Genomic DNA, 25,355 nt, shown 5'->3' with positions numbered 1-25,355 from the left:
GACCAAATTAATCATTTATTTAGTCACTTATAAATTAAAAAATATTATTAGAATTTGATCACCTTTAGTCATGTGAGTAAAAGTTTTAGTCATGTAGTCATTTATTTTCCAAAATTCTACTAGTGAAGGGATTCATGAAGATGTGAAACCACCTATTGATGGTCCTATGCAAAGATGTGGAACTTAGACTGTAGAACATATCTCTTTGAAGTCATTCAACATGATGATATAAGGTTAGAACACAAGTGACTACAAACTCTTGAGAAGCATATTGTTCAAAACCATTACAAGGCTTCCAGAATGATAGATTAGTTTTTGCCATTCAATATATTGACTACATTTGTTGAACTATACATACTCTTTTCCAAGTTGTGTTTAGCAATTGTATATATTTAAAAATTTTGTGCCTAGCAAGATATGTTCAATACTTGTGTGCATTTTAATATTGATACTATTGAACCCAATTGTTTTCCTTCCTAAGAATATTAGGGTATAGATGATTGCATATCTATATTGGAAATAACCTAATATATGTGAAATTGATATGTGATGCCTATCTTATTAATATAAATTGAATATAAAATATTTTTCTGTAACCTCAAATTATCTATAATATTTTATATTGAGATTATCTTAATAAGTTAAATTTAATTAGTTGTTATCAAATTTAGTATACTAAATTTGTACAATTTTCAATGGCACAAAATGGAAGTGCAAAATACACAATCAGTACCTCTAAAATAATAACTAGTAATGCTAGGATTTATTTAATCAACATCTTGCAAGGAGGTAGAATGAATGACTACTAACGATATACTTTATTTTATTAGCAACACTTGCAATGAAAGTGAACACCATTAAATAGTCACTATTTAACTCAGAAGATTGTCTCAAAAAGAATAAACTATCCACCAAAACAATCTACATACTCAAAAACATAAGTGAACTACACCCAATTTTTCAAAATCAACATAACCCTTGCACCACTTGGTTCATGTGCTGGCATGAATGGTGAGCATCTGAATAATCAATAAGTTTGGTTAATTTAAAAAGGATTTTTAGGTTTAAAATTATAGTAATGATCCCTACAAAATTTAATGGCTTAATCTCAGTTTTTTTAGCACAATGTACACAACCATATTGATAAAACCCCTCTCATGTGAACATTTTGAAGTTAGTCATTTTTTCTTGACTTTTCCACTCTAGGACAAGAGTAGTCTTAGCCACACAAAGATAAGCACCACCTAAGATGCAACTTTCATAATGTTTTCTATTAAATAGACCTTTGGGAAGCTCAATCATATAGAGATATTAGTTAAAAAAACATATGCATCAGAAATATAAACTAAGGGGAGGACCCCATGTGGTTGCTAAAATTATTTTGGCTAGAAGCTGCTACTCCATTTTTTTAGCAAAAAATTGTGAAGTTGGTGGTTTCGTGCAAGCAAAATTTGTGCTTATTTTTAAGCATCCTCTTTTAAATCAAAATTTTAAATGAATATCTATTGCAAATTAGATTGGGAAGAAAAAATTTAGGCAAGAGGAAAAACATTTATGAACATATTTATGGTTTTTCGAATTTAAATAGTTGCACTTTTTTCAAAAAATTTCAAAGAATTACATGGGAACATGATGGATGCTTAAATTTAAATAGAAATTTATCATAATAAGTTGCATGGGAACATGGGATAAACACCACGCAGAGAAAATGATCTATCGAAGTTAGACCCATGCATTAATTGAGATGCACATGGTTGGGTAGCACACAAATCATTTTCATTGCACTGATTTAGGTAGTACACATCATAATAAATTGATGAGGGTTAAAGCACAAACTTGTGTCACCCTTCTGTGAAGGAAAAGGCTAACAAAAGTATAACTGTTCACCTTAAATGATATAAAATTGGTATTATTATTTAGAATTTGAAAATGAGGTAAACTAATGAAATGTGTAGAAATTGATCAAGTTTAGCATTATAATTTTTAACAATTATTTGGATTAAGAATTGATATATTTCCATAATTTTTATAGATAATGTTTTAGTTGATGAATGTTGAAAATAAGGGGTCTAGTTCCCACCACAAAACTATATGGAAATAAATTTATTTCTCTTTGATCTTAGACTATGTTATAGAGAGCATATATATCTAGAACATTCAAAAATCAAAATTGTCTTTAGACTTAAATTTTCATTGTTATAATAAATCAAAGTTCAACTCACCTAAAATTGATAGTTTTTATCTCCCACCACATTTTTCATTACAAATCTATTCTAACCAGAATAAAAATTATATATTCTAGAAGAGGACTCTCTCCTCTAGAATGTCATATGAGTTTTAAATTTTTATGATATGGTTTACTATTTTTTTCTTTCTCAAAATGGACATCTTTTCGAGTGTTAAAATATGTGCTTGTAGAATTTTTTAATTATAACATATGATATCTAATTAAAACATGATAAACTGTATATGAGAACATTCTCGACTTTGGTCTCTATAAAATGGTGTTTATAAGTTATTAAAAATATATCATAAAAAAATAGTAAGAGTTATTGAAATGTCAGTTTTCAGAAATAATTATATTTCTTTAGTAATTGGATACAAACTAGTATAAAACATGAAGTTAATAAACATTTTCAATTGAAAAAGTGTGATACAATGTATAACTTAGCTAGAATAAATTTCTCTATATCATATCTTTGAAAAAATTAATTTTTAAATAGAAATACTCAAATTCAGTTGTTCTGATTAGTCAGCCTAAAAGGTGACACAGCTTTGTACTTTTACCCATGGATATGCCACTAACAAATAATATCAAAATTACAATGGGCCAAAGTCGACAATTACATTCATACATAGCATAGAAAAGTTTCTTCTGCTACTTGGCATGAAAGGAAATGGTGAACGGAAAATGCCAAGTCATGGTAACATCAAGTAGTTAGACCTTCAAAAAATGTAGCTTTGGTTCCCTGCAACCACGAAGTGCCTATAAATATTGGAGTAGATATTTGAATAAAGAAAAACTGAAGACAATGGAAAAATAGTGGTAGTCAATCAATTTAAAAACTAAAAATTTCAATTTAATAAAAAAAATTATATTACATGATTCCCAAAGAACAATAAAATGTTGGGAATGCTATGTAACTAATGTCTGCCTCTGTCACCTGATGTTGGGATTCACCCCCACTCTCAGTCACCTAGCCTATTCTACATTTCCAACAAGACATAGATATGATTTCTTTTATTGTTGAGTGTAAGGAAAATTATTTACTTGATCTTCAAAAGGGAAAAAAATAAAAAATTTACGACATAGGCTAACTCCTAGATATATTTATTTCAATTGTAAATTATTTGGTGTAGGAGCACCTAAGTAGAAAGGAATACTAGGAGGTTACTGTTGTCACTTAGGTTTGCACCCTTGTCCAAGGCCTATGTGCAAGGACATACTAGTGAAACATGGAAACAACCTCCAAGCTGTGGGACTTGAACTGCGAGGTTGAGTCTCCGAAGAAGGTTGGCTTCCTCTTACTGTCAGGGCGCACCTATCTATTCTTAGAAGGGAAAGGGAGAAAGAGAGCATTAAAGAAAATCTACCTAGTCTAATCTAAGGTGGTGATGCACCGACACAGAGTGTTCAGACTCATTTTCCTACCCATATATGCACTACGGAACAGGGTAACATTCAAGGTCATAAATTCATTCAGACTTATATAAACCAATAGCCACATGCAGATCAAGAGACCAACTGAATAACACCAGGAACAGAAGATTTCACTTGTATATTATTCAATAGGCCAGGGATAGATACAGTATGCAGACCACTGATCTCAACAATGCATCAACGAGAGGCAAAACAATACACATACACATTGATGGCTGAAAGAGATGATACAGGATGTTTATCTAGCTCAGAGACAAAGGGATTTTTCACTGCAAGTCTGCAAGCAACAACCGAGAAAATCAGGAATAGTCAACCCTTACAAAATGTACAAAATCTGCCTTTATAGTTCAGGCGTAACTGAGATCTTTTTGGCTGAAATGACCCTGCAACTACTTGCAATTGAGTACCATGGAAGACAATCATGGAAAAGATCTCAAGAAAATTTGATTTCTTTGGCCAGTAATATCCTGAGAAGACTGAAAATGACGTCATAACTGCACTTCGACCTGGTAGATGGATCAACGGGTGGGTGGAGTGTCATTCTGTGTTTTACATTTACTTTGGTAGGTTGAGATTGGTCATGGAGATTAGATCGCACGATAAAATAGATTATCCTCGCCTCCTGGTTCATGAATCCATCGAGGTCAAAAGGTCAACCGAGCTCCCTATGTGTCAACTAGGCCGCGCGGGCCAATTGCATTTCTTTATTTCGCCACCTGGAGGTCCTCCCGTAGTCGACCACCGTTCACTGGACTAACTGTGCCACCCTGAATACTATCATGATGGTGACGATTACACTAACCGCCAACTGCCAACCTAGACTACGCCGACAGGACGCGTGTCGACAAGGCGCTGTGTCGCCAACATAACCCTCAAACATCCTTGCCATAGCGCGATGGCACCTACCGTCGATCGGCCTCGATCCAACGATCACGGAGACTCATCATTCTGCAACCTCTTCCCTTGTAAATCACTGGGCTCACAGCACATGTGGCACTTCCCCATTGGTCCGATGATCGCTTAGTCCTTACTGCGCTAACTGTATGAAACATGGTTCCACCAGGACATGTGGCACACGGGCACTAACTCGCTATCATAAAATTCATGCAGTTTCTCCATGGCAAGATAGCGCCTGTCGCTAATCCCTGTAGATCTGATGGTGTAGAACCCACCTCTGCAACATGCTGGTTGCATCAAGAAACTGGTCTCATGATATGTCTGTGCCTGACCTGGCATATGTGGCAATTCCTGATTCGTCGTGGACCCTCCAATCCGCGACTGGGCCCATCCTGTTTGGCACCACCTCAATGACGCATCCTGGCAAGACTTGACCCCACCAACATGTGGCAAAAGGGTGCCAAGTCACTATGCTAAAAAACCCACAGCTTCGCCATGGCGAGATGGCGCCTGCCGTCGATCCTTTCCAATTCGATAGTCACAAAACTCTCCCTCCTGCGACCCTCCTTTTTCTCATGATTTTCCGAGCCCGTTGATACATGGTGTCTCCTCATTGGTCTGTTGGTCACTTAAATCTAACTGCACCAGCAGCATGGAATGTGGTCCCGCAAGGACACGTGGCGCATGGACGCTATGTCACCAATCTTAACTTTTGGGCAGTTCTTGATAGCGAGACAGCACCAGTCATAGATCCCTGCGGATCCGACGATCGTGAAGACTCGCCATTCCTTCTGAGACTACTGGGCCTACTGTACGCTGTGTACTGACTCATACACACATGGCACTTCCCTATTTGGTTCGACAAAACATCAACTGGCAACCCAAGACCTAATCTGCAGAGCGACCACGTGTCAGCTAGGTGCCATGTCGCTATGCAAAAATCAAGACCAAATTCCCATAGCGCCATAGCGCCCACTGACAACGTGCCTTGAGATTTACATGTGTCCCCATTTGATTCGCTATCTTGACGCCGGGCTGACAAATTGCATTGCAGAGTACCGATGGGAGCCATCTGCCTGATCCTTCCTCGCCACGGTGAACTTTCCATTTGGGCGCTATGTCGCCATCGAAAAATGCATTGGTTTTCCATTGGCACCATGGCACCTCACCATTTTTTGAAACCTCCGGGCCATGAACCTGTCTGCCCGCTGCCACGAAACCTCTGACTTGCCATACTCTGCGACCTACGACCGGACCCATCCCACTCATTGCCATATTCGTAACTACACCACACATCTTTGCCATAGCGAGATGGTGCCATCCGTTGATGCGACCAAATCTGATGATCGTGAGGACTCGTCGTACCTCATGCTTCCGCCCTCTATGTCGATACACCTGGCATAGCCTTTGAGACATGGCCCCACCTGACACGCATCACCAGGGCGCGATGTCATTGTCATAACCCTCGTGCAACTCCTCCATAGTGCGATGGCAGTTACCATTGATCTGAGCTGATCTGACAGTGGTGAACATAAGCCCTGACTGTGTTAGCTGTGCCAACAGGAACTCTAACCTGGCACACGTGGTTTCTCCCGATTCATTGCCACAACACCTGATTCTGCTGGTCATCAAAATTTGCCATCGTGACTATTTTCGCCGGGCACTATGTCGCTATGGAGATTTTTCAGCTGATATGCGATAGCGACATAGCGCCAAGGGCATCAAAGAACTTTTCTGACCCGCCGAACGTCGGACCCACCCCTGCAATGTGTTGACAGGGCATCATCATGCCATCATAATTATCGTGCATTTCCTTTATAGCGCGATGGCACCAACCGTCGGTACCGCTTAGATCTAACGGCCAAAAACTCGTGGGTCACAACATTAAATACTAATTCGAGACTAACCATTGCACAAGCCACGCATTAAAATTTAAATCCTTGGCGGTAAAACTAGAGGTAACACTTCTGGTGACTCGCAGGGGGCATGAGCCTGCTCAATGCATGACCAGTGCCTGAGAATAATCCATTGGGCCATAGAGTCCAAAAAGAGGGCCCAGAAGTTACGGAACTGAGAGCTGCAAGAAACCCTAACCCTTAATGAGGAAATCAAAACATTAAAGAACTGTTGAACTCTGGCTCTGTCTTGTGACTTGAAAACAAAAAATAGGACCTCCTCAGCAACCTAAGACTTGTCAAAACTTCGGGCACTGGCGACTCAAGAAGTGAGCCATGTGCACGCGCACTTATTGTAAAACAGGAACAACATGAAGCAACTAAACTAGCTATGTACATGGATTCACAGCTTTCAGAAACAGGGCTTCAAATGGATTCCATTGACTGGAATGGGCAGAATTTCACCATTTGGCCTGCTTAGCTGGAATGCATTGGCTTGTTTGCAACTGGAGATCAGATAAGGGACACTCCATAGTGGATCAAATTTGGAGTGCCTTCCTAGTTTTGCTCTGTCTGAGTCCCACTTGAGAACTAAATCTCCTTCTCTAAAGATTCTGGCCCTTGCCTTCTTATCAAAACTCTTCTTCATCTGCTGCTGGTGTATCTCCAGGGTTTGCATAGCTTTGTTTCTCTTTTTTTCTAGTTCAATCAACTCTGCCATTCTCACTGACATGGGACTATTTTCAACCAATTCCAGCTGATGAGCCAACTCCAAGGATGGCAATTCCAATGAGATTGGAAGTCTGGCCTCCCTACCATATACCAGCACAAAAGGTGAATTCCCAATAGATCTCTTGAGTGTTATCCTATCAGCCCACAGAGTAGTCCTTAATTTTTTATGCCAGACCCTTTGATTGTCTTCTATCATTCTCCTTATGATTCTTATCAAATTTTTATTGGAGGATTCAGCCAAACCATTACCCTGCAGGTAGTAATTTGAGGATGTGCTCAGATAGATATTGTGACTCATTGCCCATGCAAAAATCTGGGTTCCAACAAAAGATTTGGCATTATCTGAGATGATAGTAGAAGGAGCTCTAAACCTAGATACAATTCCATCAAGGAATTCAACAACTGATGGCTTTGTAGCATCCTTCAAGGCAACTGCCTCTGTCCACCTAATGAAATAATCGGTAGTAGCCAAGATCCATTTATGACCTATGCTAGATGGAGGATTAATGGGGCCTATGAAATCCAACCCCCACTGGGTGAAGGGCTGATCCACCTGAATGGGGTGAAGAGGAAGAGCTGCAAGTCTTTGTTTACCTAAGAAAAAGGCACATTTCTCACATTTTCTCACATACCTATAACAATCATGGAACAGAGATGGTCAGTAATATCCAACCCTCATGATCTTCATGGCAGTTGTTCTTGCAGAGAAGTGGCCACCATCAGGGCCATCATGAAGTTCTTTAATCATCCTCTCAACCTGATCTTCTTCACTACATCTCAACAGGGTCCCATTAAAATCCCTCTTGAATAGGATATCATCAATCACAACATAGGGAATGGATTGCAGTCTATATTGTCTTCATTTATCTCTATCCAATCCCTGAGGGTATCCATTCCCTGATAAAAATTTCCTCATGTCATCCATCCATTTCCTTGGGGCACTAACATTCCTTTCCTCCTGCTGCTCTGCAATTACCATAGCAGTCCCTTCATCTGAATCCTGACCTAATAACATTTCCTTGCATAATCCTCTCCCTCTTACCAACTTGGTAATTTGAATATCAACATCATATTCCATTACCCTAGTGATCCATCCAGCTCTCTTTTCACCGATGTCCTTTCTTAACAAGAAATCTTTTACACTCACATGGGGAACCAACAAATGGATCCTATTGTGGGTAAGAGGTGTCTAAATTTCTTCAAAGCTCTAATGACTGCAAGGGCTTGCTTCTCAACAAAGCTATACTTATCTTCACACTCTTTGAGTCCTTCACTAAAGAAGGCTATGGGCTGCTCCTCATTCTTGTCATTTGTCTAGGTCAAGACAGCAAAAACACTTGACTCCTTACCTAAAGTGTAGAGGATGATATCTTTCTCAAAATTTGGGTTTATGAGAGTGGGGGCTGAGGCTATGGCTGCCTTAATTTCTTCAAAACTCTCCTTCCCCTCCTTGGTCCATGAGAAGACCATATCTTTCTTAAGCATGGCTGTGAGGGGTTTCACCATGATGGCAAGATTAGGAATAAACCTTCTTACAAAATTTATCCTACCAAGGAAACTTTGCAGCCCTTTCTTGTGTTTAGGGAGGGGAAGGGCAAGTATGGCTTTTGTTCTTTCTGGATCAACGGTCAACCCATCCTTAGATACAATGTGTCCCAGTAATTTTCCTTGGCTTGTAGCAAAGACACACTTTGCTGGGTTGAGGGAAACCCCAAACTCTCTACATCTTAGAAATACCTATCTCAAATGATCAAGGTGATCTTTTACATTCTTGGAATAAAAAGTTATATCATCAAGGTATACTAAGACAAACTTGTCGATTAATCTTTTGAAAGCTACCTCCATTGCCTTTTGGAACGTGGCACCTGCATTTGTTAGTCTGAATGGCATCTTGTAATAAGCATAGGTGCCCCATTTAGTAGTAAATGTTGTCCTATATCTGTCAGATTCTTTAACCAACACTTGGTTATAACCAGAAAATCCATCAAGAAAAGAGAACCTCCTTGACCCACTAACCTTGGATAGAATTTTCTCCATAGAAGGGAGAGGATGGTGATCCTTAAGGGAAGCCTGATTAAGATCCCTAAAGTCCACACACAATCTGATTTCTCCATTATTCTTCCTTATGGGGACAAGGTTAGCCACCCATGATGAGTGTTTGATAGGAAAAATTATGTTAGCTTCAATCAACTTGGATAGTTCCTTCCTCATTAATGGTTCAATCTTGGGATTCACTGGCCTCTGTTTTTGCCTTACTGGTTTGACCCTATCAACTAAATCTATGGTATGCTAAAACAAACTAGGGTCAAACTCCTTTAAGTCATCATATGACCAAGCAAACACATCATTAAATTCTTGACATAGATGAATGAAATTTTCTTGCTCAGCCTCAGAACATACCTTCCCCATGTTAAGAGATTTTCCATTAGCAATAGTAACTGGAGCATGATCATCCTTTTCTGCAGCTAGATTTATTCCTTTGCCTCTTGTTTGATCATCAGGATTAAAGACACTCTCCAAGGTAATAAGACCCTTGGGGAACTTGTTGGAACTGAGGTGAATGATCTGATCACCATACTGATCTTGTAGTCTTGACTGATTTCTTTCTAAAAATTCTGCTTCATTCTGCAAGAAACTCACAATCTGCTCATCGGACTCAAACACCTGCCAATGAGTATTATTATCAAGAACAACAGGCCTTACTACCACCCTTATTTTTTGCTTCCTCTCTTCCTCGAGATTCCCTAGCACATCATAAGATGCACCCACTGCTACAAGTCTATCAGCATATTTGTTTTCTTTCCTAGGAATGCTTTGGATATTGAATGCTTGGAAACCCTCAAAAAAATCCCAGACTCTGTGTTTGTAAGACTTGAGCAGGCCATTTTTGGTGATATTCTGATTTCTCACTTGGTTCACTACCAACTCACTATCTCCATATACTTTCAAGGCTTGAATTCCCCTCTTTTGGGCAAGTAGGAGACCTTGGATCAAGGATTCATACTCGGCCGCATTATTGGTACAACTGAATTGGAGCCTAAAAGAGAAGTAGTATCTTATTTGTGCAGGAGAGATCAACATAACACCGGCCCCTGCTCCATTTCTATTCCTTAAGCCATCAGCATACATATTCCATATTCCACTCATGTCATCATTAGCTCCAAAAAGATCAGGAACTTGAGCCTCCTTCTCTATTATGCAATATGTACTAAGGCCTGTCTCAAGAGTTTCTAACATAAGCTCAAACTGACATGTATTTTCCCACTCATCTAAGAAGAAATCAAGAATCTCTACTATGGAGGTGGCAGGCTCATTCACTATGTCATTTTCATCCATCTCCAAAATAGGGCAATTCATATTAATGAAGTTAGGGGTGTAGGGTTCAGTGTGATGAAGGGCTTGAGGTTCTGCTCTAATTGAAGCATTGGCCCCATATCTAGTCTTAAATGACATATAAGACCAATCAGCAGATATGAATCCACCTATTTAGGCAGTGAAGTCTCTTGAAAGACAGATGGCAAAATAGGGCTTGACTTCAGCAACAGATATGTCTTGAATCACAGTACAACCAGGGCATGCATGTAGGGCCATTTTCACATTCTTAAGGATGCCTACAGTTTTGACAGTACTCCCATCTAATTGTAACACATCCCTAATAATGGGCTCATATTTCATTCCTAAAGCATCAGAAACACACCTAGGCATTACTGAGCTACTAGCCCCTGAATCTATCATGCAATTATGGACTAACTTGCCCCCTATAATCAGAGAAACATAGAATAGAGGAGGTCTAACCTTTTTATTTGTCTCCACGTCACCTGATGGTTGTACTAAACTAGTGTCACCCTCCATGGTAGATGATTGATCTTTGGGCTCAATCTTTTCCAACTCTTGCTGCAGCATCCTTTTCTGCATTGGTATGGTGGCAACTGCATCCCACATGGAAATTCTTACATTGGTTTTCTTCATTTGCTCCACCACACTCAAGGGTGCATTAGGAATTTTGGCAGAAACTTTGGGAGTTGTACCCATGAGAGGCCGAGATGAAGCAACATAGGGATCACTTGCATCCTCCTTTCTTGGACCTTTCCTTTGCTGTTGTGAAGTGTTTGTCTGCTCATTTTCTTTTTGTGTATGAGGTATAACACTCGAAGTTGAGGTCTGCTCAGGAGAAAGGGGGGCAGTTGGTTCCATAGCTCTCCTCTTGCTTCTTGTGTTATGAGCAACGGAATCCTGGTTTACATTACAATGCTCCTCCATCTGGTGATTCATAAAAGAGCAATCACCCTGCCTCTGAACATATGAGGCCTCCTTGGGAAAATCTTCCTTGTGTGATTGCTTTACTGTGGACTCCTTGATAGTTAGGGCCAAATAAGATTCTGCTTTCTGACATAGGCAGTAGGTATAAGAATAGTTACATGAAGGACAGAAGTCTTGATCTTGGGCTAAGTTATTTTGAGGAACTAAAGCTCTACTCTGATTTGAGATTGAAGCAGCAGCATGACTATTTTTCCTATTCTGATCAAAAGAGCTATTCCAATGATTAGGAGGCCTACCACCACTTAGAGCCTGATGTTGTAATTGGGGGGGCTTGCCACTTTCGGCTTACTGCCTTTCTAAGGCCACCACCTTGTTACTCATTTTTTGTATTAGAGAAAAACTATCCTCTAATCTCTTCCCTTGGTCCTTCAACTCCTTCCCCTGCTCTTGCAATTTTTTATCTAGAGTCCTCTCTCTTTTATCTGTATTCAGCACTAGACCTTGGAGCATTTCCTTGAGTTCCTCTATTCCGTTTGAGTATGTGGAAGCTTGGGGAACTGGAGTAAGGGCTTGTGACGTAGAAATTGTAGGAAGAGGGGCTATTGCTGGTTGGTGGTTGGGAACATCAGGAAAGAAAGGCATAGGAGGCCTTGGAGCCAACTTCCCACCTTGTATTAGGATATTCTCAGCTTTTATAGCTGTCTCATAAGCACTCGGTAATGTACCTCCTCCCATAGTTTGGATTGTGGTGGCAATGTCACTGTTGAAACTCTAAGGTAATGCAAGAAGGCATTACCATGGGTAGGTTTCACTATAGTAGGTATTCTATCCCATGTCTTTTGGAATCTATAATTAAAATCAGTCATACATTCATGGGGGGATCATTTTATTGTAGTCAGCTGCTCTAGTAGTGACAAATGGTCACTCTTATCCTCAAAATGTTTGCATAATCCTGCTCATAGTCCATCCCAATCAGTTATGGAACCATGAGCTAAGCCCCTATACCACTGTAATGCTTTTCCTTTTAAAGATGAGGCTAGAAGTCTAACGGCAACATCATCTTCTGTAATACCATGAATATTGCAGACATTCGCTACCTCTTGGATATGCTCTAGAGGGGAAATAGAAGTTTCACCAGTAAAATCAGGTATACTTTTTAGTGCAGATATTGGTATATCATGTCTTTGGGCTAACAACAGAGGACTTCCACTATTAAAGGTGGCAAAAGCATGAACTCTTGGCTGTGCCATATAAACAAGTGTTCTATTGATGAGTGTTGATGGCAATCTAGGCTGAGTTTGAATAGTAGGGGGAGTAGAGACAGATCTTACAGGTATATCAACTGTTATTCTACCCCTAACTAGTGATAATGAAGTTCTAGTCCTTCTTCTCCTAGGATTTGAAAGAGAAAGCTCTTGATATTGAGATTTACCTCTAGAAGACCCCCTTGTTTCAGTTCTGGGCATGAATTACTGCAAACTTGGTCTAGAACCAGACTTTTTGATATTCAGAGTCGCCAAGTACTTGAAGGACCAGCCTCTTAAAGGCTCAAAAAACTGAAGCCAGCACTACTTCTTCAACATTTATCTCTAGAATTCTTTCTTCTTGACACCAGTAGACCTAAAATCTTCTGATATAAGTCCCACCAGGCATGCCAAAAATTGTTGTCATTTAGGTTTGCACCCTTGTCCAAGGTCTATGCGCGAGGACAACCTAGTGAAACATGGAAACAACCTCCAAGTTGTGGGACTTGAACTGTGAGGTTGAGTCTCCGGAGAAGGCCAGCTTCCTCTTACTGTCAGGGCGCACCTATCTATTCTCAGAAGGGAAAGGGAGAAAGAGAGCATTAAAGAAAATCTACCTAGTCTAATCTAAGGCGGTGATGCACCAACACAGAGTGTTCAGACTCATTTTCCTGCCCATATATGCACTACGGAACCAGGGTAACATTCAAGGTCATACATTCATTCAGACTTATATCAACCAACAGCCACATACAGATCAGGAGACCAACTAAATAACACGAGGAACAGAAGATTTCACTTGTATATTATTCAATAGGCCAAGGATAGATACAGTATGCAGACCACTGATCTCAACAATGCATCAACAAGAGGCAAAACGATACACATACACGTTGATGGCTGAAAGAGATGATATAGGATGTTTATCTAGCTCAGAGACAAAGGAATTTTTCACTGCAAGTCTGCAAGCAACAGCCGAGAAAATCAGGAAGATTCGACCCTTAAAAAATGTACAAAATTTGCCTTTATAGTTCAGGCATAACTAAGATCTTTTTGGCTGAAATGACCCTGCAACTACCTGCCATTGAGTACCATGGAAGACAATCATGGAAAAGATCTCCAGAAAATTTGATCTCTTTCACCAATAATGTCTTGAGAAGACTGAAAATGGTGTCATAATTGTGCTCTGACTTGGTAGATGGATCAACGGGTGGGTGGAGTGTCATTCTGTGTTTTACATTTACTTTGGTAGGTTGAGATTGATCATGGAGATCAGATTGCATGACAAAATTGATTATCCTCGCCTCCTGGTTAATGAATCCGTCGAGGTCAAAAGGTCAACCGGGCTCCCTATGCGTCAACTAGGCTGGGCAGGCCAATTGCATTTCTTTATTTCGCCACCTGGAGGTCCTCCTGTGGTCGACCACCCTTCACTGGACTAACTGCGCCACCCTGAATACTATCATGATGGTGACAGTTACACTAACTGCCAACCGCCATCCTAGACTGCGCCGACAAGACGTCTGTCGAAAAGGCATTGTGTCACCAACATAACCCTCATACATCCTCGCCATAGTGCGATGGTGCCTACTGTCGATCGACCTCGATCCAACGATCATGGAGACTCGTCATTCTGCAACCTCTTCCCTTGTAAATCACTGGGCCTGCGACACATGTGGCACTTCCCCATTGGTCCGACGATCGCTTAGTCCTTACTACGCCAGCTGTATGAAACATGGTTCCACCAGGACATGTGGCACACGGGCGCTAACTCGCTATCATAAAATTCATGCAGTTTCTCCATGGCGAGATAGCGCCTACCGCTAATCCTTGTAGATCTGACGGTGTAGAACCTACCTCTGTAACGTGCTGGTTGCATCAAGAAACTGGTCCCACGACATGTCTGTGCCCTGACCTGGCATATGTGGCTATTCTTGATTCGCCGTGGACCCTCCAATCCGCGACTGGGCCCATCCTGTTTGGCACCACCTCAGCGACGCATCCTGGCGAGACTTGACCCCACTGACACGTGGCAAAAGGGTGCCAAGTCACTATGCTAAAAAACCCACAGCTTCGCCATGGCGAGATGGCGCCTGCCGTCGATCCTTTCCAATCTGACAGTCACAAAACTTGCCCTCCCGCGACCCTCCTTTTTCTCGTGATTCGCTGGGCTCGTTGATACATGGAATCTCCTCGTTGGTCTGTTGGTCACTTAAATCTAACTGCACCGGCAGCATGGAATGTGGTCTAGCTAGGACACGTGGCGGACGGCCACTATGTCGCCGATGTTAACTTTTGGGTAGTTCTTGATAGCGAGACAGCGCCAATCGTAGATCCCTACGAATCTAACGATCGTGAAGACTCGCCATTCCTTCTGAGACTACTGGTCTTGCTGTACGCTATGCACTGACTCATACACACATGGCACTTCCCTATTTGGTTCGACGAAACATCAGCTGGCAACCCAAGACCTAATTCAAAGAGTGACCACGTGTCAGCTAGGCGCCATGTCGCTATGCAGAAATCGAGACCAAATTCCCATAGCGCCATAGCGCTCACTGAGAGCGTGCCTTGAGATTTACACGTGTCCCCATTTGATTCACTATCTTGACGTTGGGCTGACAAATTGCATTGCAGAGTACCGACAGGACCCATCTGCCTGATCCTTCCTCGCCACGGTGAACTTTCTATTTGGGCGCTATGTCGCCATCGATAAATGCATTGGTTTTTTGTTGGCACCATGACTCCTCACCATTTTTTGAAACCTCCGAGCCATGAACCTATCCGCCCGCCGCCACGAAACCTTTGACCTGCCATACTCTACGACCTGCGACCGGAACCATCCCACTCATTGCCATATTCATAACTACACCACACCTTGGATGACACCTGGCGATCCTTGGTGAGACCTGGTCCTGTCAATCCATGTGGCGGATGGTTGCCATGTCGCTATGATAAAATCCACACATCTTCGCCATAGCGAGATGGCCCCATCCATTGATGCGACTAAATTCGACGATCGTGAGGAATCGTCGTACCTCATGCTTCTGCCCTCTATGTCGATACACCTGGCATCGCTTTGAGACACGGCCCCACCTGAATGTGTCACTAGGGCGCGATGTCACTATCATAACCCTCGTGCAACTCCTCCATAGCACGATGGTGTTTACTGTTGATCCGAGCTGATCCAACGGTGGTGAACGTAAGCCTCGATTGTGTTAGCCATGCCGACAAGAACTCTGACCTAGCACACGTGGTTTCTCCTGATTCGTCGCTACAACACCTGATTCTGCCGGTCGTCAAAATTCGCCGACGTGACTATTTTCGCCGGGCGCTATGTCGCTATGGAGATTTTCTGGCCGATATGCGATAGTGACATAGCGCCAAGGGCATCAAAAAACTTTTATGACTCGCCGAACACCAGACCCACCCCTGCAACGTGTCGATAGGGCGTCATCGCACCATCATAATTATCGTGCATTTCCTTTATAGCGCGATGGCGCCAACCGTCGGTACCACTTAGATCTAACGGCCAGAAACTCGTGGGTCGTAGCATTAAATACTAATTCGAGACTAATCGTTGTATGAGCCACGCATTCAAATTTAAATCCTTGGCGGTAAAACCAGAGGTAACAATTACAAGAGGATAGAATTTGTATTATGAATTTTATAGTATTTTCAATGTATTAGGAGTATATTTGAATCATAAGTAAGGCTATGTGAAGCCATTTGTATGACATTGTTAATATTGTCTTGTTAAGGTCCTAATTTGGTCAAGAAGGTTAGAATATGAAAGAATGACTAATAAATGGTAAAATGGATGTAAAATATCTATTAAAATTTATTTTAGGGTAATTGAATGTCCATGAAAATATTTATTAAGTTTAGAGTTAAATTTTCAAATTTGTCACATTGACATAAAAAAAATTGTAATGCAAAATTGCACGAAATGCATAAAACATTCTAAAAGGTGCAATTATGTTGTAAAGGGTAGGTTTATTGGTTCAAAGGGTGGTTGGAAAGTTATAAAGTACCCCAACTAGTATAAAATCATTGTATGTGTGTTCCAAACAATGAATGGAAAGAGGAAGATCATTTTGAATCAATCAACGTCTTCAAAATGTGTTGTTTTGATTGGTGTTAACTATATTTATGTTGAGTCTAGGTTGTGTATGCACCACTACAGGCTAGAAATATCATACAAAGTGTTTATTGTTTAAATTAAGATGAATAAGCTTCATTTTAGTTTTTTTTTTTAATGATTATGTGGACAAATGAATAAGTTATGAGTATTTTGGTGAAAGTGGTTGTTTGTAGATTTGAGAATCCCATTGTATTGAAGGGTTTGGTATGGAAGCATTTGGACAAGTTTGAGAACCAAAATGGATTCATTGGAAAGATATGTGAATCCACTTTTATTCCCTTTTGGTTTGAGTCAATTGTATGCAGATTTGGGAAAGTTGTGGACAGTTTAGCAAAAAGAAGTTTTTGTATACCTCCAATGGAGTTGCAGACAATGATTTGTTCTCTCATAATGATTTATACATTGAAATAATTAATGGATTAGATATTATGAAACTATATTTGTATATGGTTACAACTTGATAAATTCATTTTGTGTAATTTGAAATTGTCTTGGGAAAGATATTGGATGCCCTAGGCAATGTCACAAGTTTTGTTTCTCATTTATGATAGTAAAACTGGGCCTTGGTGTAGAGACTATAACTTGAAAATGATTTACTCAGATTGGGCTCAATTGAATGGATATGAGTTAGATTTATTCTTAATTTCAATCAATATTAACTAATTTTAATTGACCCTGTGTAGACTACAATGGAAACATAATATGACGAAACAAGCTCTCTTATTTTGGATACACAATACCAAGTAGTGTGGAATTTTACTATTCATATTCCATTTCTAGATAATTGCATCACTAGTTGTCCATTGTGAAGTATTTCCTATTTGTCACAAGTTATGGTTTGTATAATTAATTCTATGTAAATTGTCTTCTCACAAAGATGAGCCATTATAATAGAAAGTTGTATGACTCCCATCTCATAAAGGGTCCATAATATTTGTCGAAAAGCCTAAGGTAGTTGAGGATTGAATTGAAAATCTAAGTTAACCACTCAACTAGTGGCCTCTTACATATTCTATTTTTCTTAGAAAAAGGACCAACGTTCCAAAATTTATTTAGGACTTTATACCCAATGCTATTTATACCTAGACAATATCTTACTAATAAAAATCCTTCCATACTTTCACAAAGCTATAGTTGGATTTTTGTCTTGCTTCATTTCTTGTGATATATATTTTCCCTGCTATTGACCTGCTCTATTTTCTCCATCTCAAGCCCTATATTTTCCTTGCTATTGGTCTACTCTATTTTCTCAAACTTAAGACCTATTATACTTGGTTACAATATATCTCTACTTTTCTTCTTCTAACTTTAAGCAAGAAATTCAACGCATTGTATCTCTTGTGAAGAAAAACTACTAGAAAAAAATATAAGAAGCATCCAAATAGATAAGAAAAATAAAATCTGAAAAAAAAGTCTACAATCAAAATCATGAAAGTATAATATAAGTTAATAAAGTAATTCAATTTTCAATAAAGTAAGTAATTGTGTGCTTAATAAAGCATTAAAAACATCCATCTCTCACTATAAAACATTATATATATATATATATATATATATATATATATATATATATATATATATATATATATATATATATATATATATATATATATATATATATATATATATATATATATATATATATATATATATATATATATATATATATATATATATAGTTCAATCTATCAAAAAATTATTTTAAAACAAACTCCAATTAATCTACCCTAACTACCCTTCTCGCTAATTCCAATTGAGGCTTACCCTGTACATTATTAGCCTTAAGCCAGACCGATCAGCGCATTAGACAGAGTAAACTATTCCAAAAGTGCTAATAATTTCTTAAAAGCCTTCACGACTCTTTTTCTGCTTCCCTCAACTAACACCTCCTTCTCTATCCTGATTCCTTCGGGTGTGACGACCACTATATCTCCACCATTTTTGAGGTGCAAGTATATTTGTACCACTTTCCTCTCCTCCCCATTCAGCTCCTTTCCCTCCCTATAGCAGAAATAATTAGTCTCGCATACATAGCCCAGCGGCTTGGCCTTCCTGACCGTAAGATCAGGAAACTCTGAAGAGTTCAGAATGGGCTGCACCACACAGCTAATGCTACCTTGTATAAATATTTCTCCCGGCCTTCCCTGCAAATAGTAATTTTTGCAAGTAATTACCACGAACATTTATATAAATTTAGAAAACTCTGAATTTGTGAAAGTTTTCATTACCTTGATATTTATAGATTGAATACAAGACTTGAGAGCTGATATGGTGTCACATACGAACTCCACTACTTCCAATCCTTCCACTTTCTCCAAACTTTGTATAACGGACTCCTTCCAGCGGGTCTGTCGAAGACATAGATGCTTCAATGAATTGCAGTGTTGCAGGCCTTCTATTTTCTTAACTTTGGGGCATTCTATCAATTTAAAGTATTCCAGCGAAGCCAAATCAGCAAAGCTTGACAGCTCTTCAAACTGCGGACAATATTGTATTAGTAGCTTCTCAAGGTGTATGAGACCACTAAGACAGCTGATGTTCTTCAGCACTTCGCAATGGTATATTGACAGCGTTTGCAGGGTCACTGGCAGTTTCTCTATCTCGATTAAATGGTGATTTTTAGGAAACTTGTCTTTTTGAATGATGCTATTGTCCCCGACCTCCAAATTTTGGAGGTTGGGCCAATAGTCACTGGAAATTGATAGCACAGAGACTGGTTTGCAGTCTTCTTCCTCAGCACCAAATTCCATTGTACCTTCAGAACTTACAATTTCAATCTTTTTCAATGAGGGAAAGTGAACAAGAGCAGTCTGCAAGCCTTTCATCACCTGGCTCTCAATTTTGAACGACCATAAGTTGACCAGTTGACCAATGTTACTTGGTGAGCTTCTCAACTTAATGCAACCTGTTAGATCTAATTTTGTCAACGATGCCTGATTCTTAATTTGATTAGGCAAATCTTCTAATTCTTCACAACTGCTGAATCCCAAGTACTTGAGCTTTCTGATGCCTTCAAATACATCTAAGTTTAGTTTAAGCTTGGCACAACCTTGTAAATTTAGATGCTCCAAGTGTATCAGCCTCTTGAATGAATCTGGCAAAGTTCTCAACTGCTTGCACAGTCCCAGATTTATGTGCTTCAATCTGTATAAATTGTCAAAAACCTCAGCCAATGAGGATAACATTTCACAACCTGATAAATCTGAAGGAGGTGGATAGAGTGGATCAAAGGCAAACATGAATGCAATGATAAACATTCAAATCAATAAGCAAAACACAAAGACATCAAGTTGTGCTACAACACTTCATACTCATTAATATATCTAAAATCTATTACAAATCCATAGAATGCTACAAGTCCTTAGAATTCTTTTGAATCATGACAAACAACTCACCACCAATCCAACCTACTTTCACTTACTGCAACCACAACTAAGTTCAATAACTATTCTATAACATCAAACACACGTACTTAAACACAAAGACATAATAAACATTTCCATGATCAATATCTTCCATGCCTTATGTATGCATTCTCTAGCACTAGATAGAGTGGATCAAAGGAAAACATGAATGCAATGATAAACATTCAAATCAATAAGAAAAACAAAAAAACATCAAGTTGTGCTACAACACTTCATACTCATTAACATATCTGAAATCTATTACAAATCCATAGAATGCTACAAGTCCTTAGAATTCTTTTGAATCATGACAAACAACTCACCACCAATCCAACCTACTTTCACTTACTGCAACCACAACTAAGTTCAATAACTATTCTATAACATCAAACACACGTACTTAAACACAAAGACATAATAAACATTTCCATGATCAATATCTTCCATGCCTTGTGTATGCATTCTCTAGCACTCCTGCTTGCACAGAGATGCTCCACATGCTTCTAATTTATGACTTTGGCTTCCTTCTTTTCACAGCTTCTTTGTTTCTCATAGCAATCTCTTGACTTGTTCTTCTCTTTCTTCTTGCAGAAGATAACTTCCAATGCCATTGCTTGTTGGGCTATGTTGCCACAACCTTAATGACAAATACTCAATGGCTGAAACTTTTCATTTGCCAAAAAACACTTCAAGATCATCGACCTCTCCATGATCTCCAAGATCACCTCCCATTAGCTCTAATGCCACTTGAAGGAGGTGGATAGAGTGGATCAAAGACAAACATGAATGCAATGATAAACATTCAAATCAATAAGCAAAACACAAAGACATCAAGTTGTGCTACAACACTTCATACTCATTAACATAACTGAAATCTATTACAAATCCATAGAATGCTACAGCATTCCATCCACTCATGATCCACAATGAGAAACCCAAAATGGGCTCTACTGATCCACCATGATCAGATAAACATCTGATGCTCAAATCCTTACATAATGCCTCTATTTATAGAGGTTTGAGAACTCTCTCTAGAATACACCAAACATTTTACACATGCTATAATATTAAATATTGATTGTTATTTTGTGGGCTGGACGGTGGGCTTGACGGCTAATTGTCTGTGGTGGATGGCCAATAGATGGAGAAATTAATACTACCAACAAAATCCAGATATCCTAGGTGTATCAGCTGCCCAAAATAGTCCAGCAACATGCTCAACTGGCTGCACCAAATTAGACTTATGCGCTTCAATCTATTTAAATTACCAAAACCAATAGGTAGCGAGGACAAACCATTAGTAGTTGAGGAGAATGGAATCTCTAGATCTTCCAAGTGTGTCAACTACTTGAAAGAATCTGGTAAAGTTCTCAACTGCTCACAAAACGTTAGACTTAAATACTTCAATCTTACTGAATTCCCAAAGCCATTAGGCAGTGAGAAGAGCGTTTCACATCTGGATAATCGCAGATGTTTCATCTTTATCAGCTGTTGGAAAGAATCTGGCAAAGTGCTCAACTGTGGGCAAGACAGCATTAAATACTTCAAATCTTTTAAATTGCCAAAGCCAGCTGGCAGTGAAGATAACTTTGGACAGTATAAATATAAATACTTCAGCGAATGTAGGCCACAGAACTCTTCTGGCAAACTGCTACCAGTAAAACAAAGGGAAAGCATTTTAAGATTTTGAAGATGTCCTATTGAGGTTGGAAGCCATTCCAATTTGAAATAGAAACGTACGATAAGCTTTCTCAATAGCAGAGGAGGCTGCACACAAACATCATTATACTCAATTCAGTTCATTATTCTACTGAATTCAATTGAGAAAAATATAAACTATCAAAAAGCTGTTACATAAAAGCCACAGATTCAAACTAATTACATCCACATTGACCTGCCACAACTCCTCCAAGTCATTAGCATCATCAAGCTCTAAAACACTTAAATGTCTTAATGGAAGCCAAGATGGAAGATTTCTTAATGAATGGGTATGCCAGTGAAACCAAACAAGATGCTCTGATAAATATGCAAACTCTTCCGTGAACTCATTGCTTTGCACGTGAAGTATATTTAGTTTTCTTGAGGTTCGCATTAGCTGATGAGCGTACTCTTTGAAGGCCACAAACATAGCTGGAGGTTGTATCCCTCTAATTTGTATTTCTTTCTTAATGAAAAATACCAGAATACAAGCTATTTCAGTCAACTCTGCCGCAAGCAGAGGCAGACAAAACCAAAAACTATTATTTTTATGATTTAACTAAGAAATAATTAAAGGGGAGCCAGTAATACATTTACCTGGAAATGCAGTATATTATTAATCTGCTCTAGATGCAAAAGCCAATATGATGAGTGCTCACTTGAAATCTCTCTTCCCATGTCCCTCAGATGATCGTGCATCTGTATCTTCTTCTCATTGAAGGTGTTATGTTTCTCGGAACCCAGAAGGTGTTATGTTTCTCGGAACCCAGCTCCACAAGACACTTATTTACAAGTGTTTGTAAACTGTGCAGGCCACTCCAACCCGATCCATCCCACAGTGCTATAGCTGTGCTTTTGCATTCGCCGATGAGAAAACAAGCCGCATCCAAGAACATCTCTCTATCTTCTTTATCCAGAGCATCATAGCTAACCTGTAGCCTTTTTGTGATGTCCCTAGGCAATATTCTTGAGATTTTATCTAATTGGGATTCCCAGTAAGCAATGGAATCCTCACCATGTAGCTGTCCCCCTAATACCTTCAGAGATAAAGGCAGGCCATCGTAAACCTGGATGAATTTGTCAACCAGAGTGTCAAATCTGGTGGGTGGAGAAGACTTCTGGAAAGCATGCTTGCAGAATAAATTCTTCGCTACTGAGCTCTCAAGTCTTGGCACTTCGTAAATGTTTCAGATACCCATAGAATTTAAGAACATCCCTTTTCCGAGACGTCACAATTACCATACTTTGGGATCCGAGGTTGTGTTTATTTGGCAAAAGAGCATACAACTGATCGATGTGATCCAGGTCATCCAAAACAATGAGGGCCCGAACAAAGCTCAAACGATTTGTGAGTACCACTTTGCCTTCGTCGACACCGTCTAATGACAAATTTTCAACACCAAGGTCTGTAAGAAGCTTTTTCTGCTTCTCAGGCAGAGCATTTCTGGATTCCGCATCTTGCACGTCGGGAACTAAACCGCATTTCTGAAATGAGCGAAAGTTTCTGTTGAAGAGCTCTTTGGCCAAAGTGCATTTCCCAATGCCACCCATGCCCATGATCCCCGTGAGTTTTTCGCTGTCTTCTTCAGTTGTGACTGACTTGACGAAGCCTTGTACTAGTTCATCCAAACCAAGTGGATATTCGGCTACATGTATGGGATCTATTTTCATTAATCCCAATGCTCTATTCACAATATTCTTCAAAACTTCGGCCTTGTCCCTAAACATTATGGGCAAAAAATAAAAATCAAAACAAAATACACAACACAAATTAAGTAGAACCTATATATTGTAGAATCTGAAAACAGGTAAAGAATAGAGAGTATAATACAGCACACAAAAAAACAATTATTTCCACGCACTAATTAAAATTACATTACAATCATTTAAAATGAATATATTGCGTGTTCTCCAACACTACAAACTCCTTCTACGCAGATATTCACTCTATCATAAACAATGCAAACTGATACAATTTTTTCAGTTCCTCTTGCATGAGCAGATAAATATTAAAGAATATATAGAATACGAAAAATTATCAGTTCCTCATGCATCACTTTTCTCAACATATATGGAATACAGAACTTGACTTTCGAGGAGAAAGAGAAACAATACATACTTATTATTGTTAACCTATAAGCCGGAAAGGGATGAAATTTTGTGTAGTGCTGCTTTCCACTGATCGAGCCTTTCCTTGGTGTATCTACCTTTCTTTGAATGTTGTCAGAACGCATCGGCATATATTCCTTTTCCTTGATCAATATATCTGAGATCAGAGGGATCAACATGATAGAAAATGGGAATGATTGTAGCAGGGGCTCTGATTTTGAGCATGTAAGCAAGCTCATCTTGACACCATGAGGATTGGGCATAGTTGGGAGAGAAAATGGCAATGTGAAGAGAGGCACTGTTGATTGCTGCTTGTATTTCTCTCTGTATCACATCGCCGGGCCGAATTGCACCTCCATCGAGGAAAGCGCAAAATCACTTGCTATGAAGGATTTCCTCAATTTTTTTGTCCAATGTGTATTTCGTATCGCTTTCACGATGGTTAATGAAAATCTGCCAGAGCTCCATTGATGTAGACTCGGAGAATGGTGGGAACTGGTCAAATATGTTTTGGCGATCAGCCTCATGTAGCGTTTGCCGGCTGCGTTCAATAGCTCGCATAAACCTGCGGAATTGAATGAGGCAGATCTGTACCGAGATGTTTAGAATAGACAGACACCATTCCTGCAACAATTTAGGGATCTCCATTAAAAAGTTCCCATTTTGCCTAGGCCTTGAAGAAGGTTCAGGCTGCTCAAAAGCGTCTTCTAGTTCAAGCTGCTCAATAGTGTCTTCGAGCTCAGGCTGCTCAGAATTGGAAGCCATTTCAAAGGATCCAAATTATCCTTAATACAAAGAAGAGACAGAACCACGGTAGAAAATAGAGGGAAAGAACGCTATGCGAGAAGAAAATAAAGATTTGGAGAACAAGAAGATCGAAAACATAGAAAACGGTCTGTCCAAAACCGCTTGAGTTCATACAACTTTTTACAAAGAAGCGTCTCCGTTGAAGACGGCTACCTACAGATGTGGCCATGTTTGCGTAGATTGCACCATACAAAAAATAGCATAACTATAATTGCAACAAGCGTACATATATAATTAGTCTAAATTAATAGATGGTAACATGGATGACAATGGATGACCATGCAAGCGCTCTGGGGCGCCGGCTATCTAATTGATTATTTTTAATGTATCATGCATATTTTAGGCATCATGGCATACATAGGCATTATGGCTGTAACATATCTTTTTTTTTTAAAAAAAAAATTTGCAAGTCAAAAATCATACTCATAATCTTCTAAATAAAGCATAACCAAATCTTAGAAATATTTTGTAGTCTAAGAGTCTTGCAGAATTACTATTGTAATT

The 25,355-nt window shown here is 39.3% G+C and overlaps 1 pseudogene; it reads right to left on the bottom strand.

Annotated features, from left to right (window-relative positions):
• Positions 1-18,650: 18,650 nt before the first annotated feature.
• On the bottom strand, positions 18,651-24,809 carry LOC149545859 (uncharacterized; annotated as a pseudogene).
• Positions 24,810-25,355: the final 546 nt, after the last annotated feature.

This window comes from Cupressus sempervirens, chromosome 7 (genome assembly GCF_028749045.1).
Source record: "Cupressus sempervirens isolate cs-2001-9-10 chromosome 7, ASM2874904v1, whole genome shotgun sequence".
Taxonomy (NCBI): domain Eukaryota; kingdom Viridiplantae; phylum Streptophyta; class Pinopsida; order Cupressales; family Cupressaceae; genus Cupressus; species Cupressus sempervirens.
This window is presented reverse-complemented; position numbering and strand designations above follow the sequence as displayed.